Genomic DNA, 5,281 nt, shown 5'->3' with positions numbered 1-5,281 from the left:
TTAGAAAGAACTAAACACTACAACCACAAAATGAGATGCAAGAAAAGTATTATACTTCTCAACAGATTTCCATATTTGTTCACATAACATTCATGCATTCACCTACAAGTACAGAGGATGATAGGACGATTTTGAGGGAGTACCTTTTTTACATCAATGATGATTGATCACATTCTACAGAGTTTGTACATGGTTGTTTTTAATTATTTTATGGAGATTTGGCTAACAGGGGCATAAGATATCTTCAACACATTATTTGGTTAGACAATTGTGCATCTCAATTCAAGAATGCACGAATGTTCTATTGGTTGAGCAAGATGCACAGGTTGTGTAGAATTCAATATATGTGAAATTTCATAAAGGATAGTCATGGAAAGGGAGAGCATGATGGTGTAGGTGCATGCATCAAAAGAGTCTTAGCTCGTGAAGAACTAAAGTACAAAGATGGAGCAATATTGGTAGATGTAAAATCCATCATTAAGTGGTGTAATGCTACAATGGGTCTAGGTAAGGAAGGTGAGTCTATGGTTCATAGATATTTTTCATATCAGGATTATTGCACGCTAACATGATCCAATAAATTGCACTCTTTTAGAAGATCTAATGCAGGTTCATGGAGTATCTACACACAAAAAATGGCATGCTATTGTCCATCATGTGCAAAGGAAAATTGGAATGATTGTGAGTCAACTGAATGGGTGGACAAATGGGATATACAAGTTTTGGACCCAATTGACACCTATTGTCTACCACAAGCACTAAAAATGGTAAAGATAGATTTGTCTATTGACTTTGATCGCTTGTCTGATCTAGTGCAACCTAGTAATATATATATATTTATATATCTTTGTACTTTAAATATGTAACTTTATAACTTTTACCCAAGTATTTTCTAAATCAATGACCACATTTTGTACATTTTTCACTGCAAGCCATGTTTTTGTTTTTATTGCACCTAAAGACAATGAAGAAGGGGCATATTATTATTTGTGTCATTGTGTCCAAGCCAAACAAAAATTGGATCACTCGGTTATAGATGGTGAAGGTTTAGAGTACCATGTCAGTGTAGTGATTGTAACCGACACATGGCTTAGACAATATTCTATGATGAACTTGAGCTTTTGGTTATTTGAGGATTGGCAAACAGAGAGGAAGATTCTTTATTATTCAAAACTTGTTGTCAAATCAAATGTCCACTTGATAAAATATGGTGGAAAACCACATAATAAGATTCTTTGGAAAGTTCATGAGCTAGACCATGAGGTAATACTTGAGACATTAAAATGTAGAGCATATCTAGTTGGCTCATTAGATTGAATAGGGAGAGAGGGAAATAGAGAAAGAGTGATCAATTGGATCCAAATATGATGTTGCAACCTCTCCCCCAAGACTATCCACATGACAAGGTGGGTATTGTTATTATGTGTAAGTGACGAGACAAGTTTAAATCACAAATTTTATGTTTTGATTTGTTTAGAATCTAGATACATTATTTGAATTTATAATAGATTCTTTAATAGGACCCATTTTTAGATTAGTTGTTTGAATAAGTGAAAGTTTAGAATTTGTTGTTTAGATCAAAATATAATGAAAGAACTTTAAAATTCTTAGAATGTGAATGCTTTGTGATGTAAAGTCATGTAAAATCATCTATGAAATGGTATTATCAATTCACATCCTCAATATTTATTAGTGATTTTTGTTCAAGAACCATTGTGTGTTAATCATCTTATGCCTGAGATTGTAGAGGATCACAATCATCACAAAGTAAGAAGGAAAATAGGTCTCGATCTGATGATAATGGGGTAGTTACAGATATAGTTCTCTCTAAGGATAATGTTGATCAACCAATGTATAAGTTGAGATAACCAAAAGACTATTTAGGTCTACTAAAAACAAATGGAACTTCTAATATTTTAGGATATAAAATTTTTATTGATGGATTTGACACGAATTAAAAGTATATAGACAATCAATTTACTCTTCCATAAAATGGTTCCTATGTTAACAACTTTTACTGTATTTCTTGATTTTGCTCCAGCATTTAATGTGATTGTAATATTGGTTTGTAATTGAAGGAAGAAAAAGAAAAAAAGAGTAAACAAGTTGCATCTGAGAACACACCTACAAATGGAAGTGGAAGAAAGTATAAGGGAGCTAAGGAAGTTAAAACTATAATAGATCCAGACCAAATAGGGATATCATCAGATACAGGTGCAAGGAGTTCAAATGATGAACCTTTGGTATGTAAACTTCAAAATACCATTTTTGGTTTTAAACTAAACTTGAGTATGCATTTGAATTATTTTTCTTGAAAATGTAGAATGCATGGAGATCACATGCACACACTGATTAGTAGACTTTGGAAGTTAGGTTTCACTTCAAAAATATATAAAGAACATGCATAGGTATTGGAAACTTCTCAAATGGAGGTGTAGAGGCACCTAGAGCACATAAGGAGTTCAATAAACCTTTGGAGATAAAAAAAGGCATCAGTTAACATGAAGACATCCAATGAAATCAATTGGAGTATTTTGGAGCCTATAATGACCAATAAGGTTAATTATGTAATAACTTTGCAATAAGTACAAAAAGGCCTAACAAGCCTTAGGACTAAAATTGGAGTCCAAGATAGAATTAAGTGTTAAAAGTTTCAAATAGGATAAAATAGTCCTTTTAATAGGTTAATAAGTCCATTTAAATGATTTGGTAAAGTTTCATCACTTAGCGATTTCAAAAATACAAAAGTTACAAAATTATAAATTTGAATTTTCAAATTATAACTGTCATGAACATTTAGGAGGGAATTAGTTTCTTTATTGTTTTGAGCCAAATTAAACCATCCAACAAATTTGGATTGGTTGGGGTAGTTGATAGGATTTTATTAAATGTTTCACAAATCTATTATACTGGAAGAGAATCCATGGTACAGACTGCTACAACAAATTGAATAAAAAATATGATTTCTTGCAAAGTTAAAGGTTTTTTTTTGGTATGATTCAAATTTCTTATTGATTGGATTTACTTGTAAAATGTCTTGATCATTCATATTTCATCTCTTTGAATTATTTAATATTCTAAAAACCCTACTACAGTCACTCTTAATCATTCTAGTACTGTTTAGTCTTTGGAAAATCTGATTGTAAGATAGTTTTGTGTAGATTTCACACTATGAATGTAGCACTCTAATTATCATAGAATGGCATCTTATTGACATGAATAATTTCAATTTAAAATTTATTGTATCTTACTAATCTTGGAAATGCAAGTTTGATTAATTTATGTGGTGATCACCATAAAGAATACTAAGAAACTAAGTGAATTTGGAGGATAGGTTGAAGGTTAGAGCGTTTTGGCCAAACAAGGGCACTATTTTATGATGGAATGTTTATATAAATGTTGTATACAAGGTGTTCTAACCTTTATTTTTTGCAAGAAACTTTGGGAAGTGTGACATTGAGGAAGCCCTAAATTTAAGGGTTTCAAGGGCACAATTTGGGGCTTTGGTACCTAGAAACCTATTGGGGTCAAATTGACTTCATATCACTTTGATTTTAACCTATTTATGACACTATGAAAAGATTTGGAGCCTAGGAGTTTGAATGGTTAGTACTTCCTTTGTAAATGCATGAGAATTAGACCTTAAAAATCTGAGAAATAGTGAAAATAGTCATATAGCTTCTAAAGAAACCTACCCTATCCTTTTGGTATTTTAAGGTACTCCATAAAGGGTACTAAAATATATAATTTATTTTCCTAGTATTTTGGAAAGGAGTTAAATCCTTGTGAGTGCTGTTGTAGGGCTACAAGGCATGCTATTAGGCCTAGTTTGAGAAATATTGAAGTTTCGGTGTCTAAACCATTGAATAAAGTTTGAAACCTATTCAAGTATCTTGGATTGCATATTTTAGGGCTATTAGATCATAGCATAAGACTTGTTGGTGGATAATTTACTATTTCACTTATTGAAGGCACTTTTGGTCACTAGATTCAATTGTGCATTTGATTGAGTTTGTATTTGGACCTTGGATACACCATATTCCCTTGCCACCTCTAGATCACAAGTGAGGTTTGGTAGGGTAATTTGATCTAGAGATGACACAATGGAAGCAAGAATCAATCCCAATCCCTACACAACCTTCAATGTGCTCACAAGGATTGAACAAAAGATTTGGTCTACTTCCTCAAGTGCATACTCCTCCTAACAACCACTGAAAAGGGTTTCTAGACTCACCTTCCACAAGTAAGACTCAAAAAAATATGCACCCAACTCAAGCAAATATGACAACCTCCTTTGAAATGTGCAAAATGAGAATTTTTCTGTTCTAGACTTTTTCACCACTAGCAAGGGCTTGGGACAACTTAGTCTCAACACAAATAAGGCAAACCAACCACTTGTTGTACTCCCAACAACCCACAACTCAACTTGCAATTTTAGACCTAGTAGCCTATTAGGTCTCCTAAAACTAATTTTTACCAATAACTCAGAAACTCATCAAAGGACTCGGGGAATAAATGCTGATTCAAGTACCCTTTTCCAAGCTCTAATAAACTCCAAAATTTTAGAGACCAACTCCATTCCAACATATCCCAACCAGCACCAAGTACTCAGGCCTAATTAGCCACTTTAGGCTTGGTTTTCAAGGAAAATGGTCAAGAATGGGTGCATGAAATAAAATATCCACTTCCAAGCTATTCTTTAGGCTCAAACAAGGGCACTTTTTTTTGACACCAACACCTCAAACTCTTTCCATCATTCTATCCACTCTAATTTCTCCAAAACGAGGTTAAATACATGTAGATATTTGACCTAGGGCTTCCTTCCAAAATTCACCAACTTGTCCTCCTACTCCAAAACTACAAAAATAAGATAATATACAACCCTAACTTGCTCCATACTAGAGAAGAGAGAAAGCCACTTGTAGAATCTCAAGTTAGGGGCATTTTATTGTCCAAACCCTTAAAACAAGGGTTTCATAGACCAACAAGAAACAAAATTTGATAAATTTTGCCAAAAAGAATTATAAATTCTTCAAATCAAAGCCAAAACATTCTAAATAGGTAGCTCCAACTTTTTAGTGCAGAAGATTCATCCCCTAATTAGTGGATTTTGTACAACACGTGAAAAATCAAAGAAAAGTGCTGGAACAATAAGAATTTTATTGATTCTTGAAACCAAATACAATTGAAACCTCTATATATCTCCCTCTTCGAATTCTTAGAGCCTATATAGGAAATTTACAACTGATTTAACCAACCCTTGGTCAGTTTTAGCTATTGG

Source organism: Cupressus sempervirens, chromosome 6 (assembly GCF_028749045.1).
Source record: "Cupressus sempervirens isolate cs-2001-9-10 chromosome 6, ASM2874904v1, whole genome shotgun sequence".
Lineage (NCBI taxonomy): Eukaryota > Viridiplantae > Streptophyta > Pinopsida > Cupressales > Cupressaceae > Cupressus > Cupressus sempervirens.
This window is presented reverse-complemented; position numbering follows the sequence as displayed.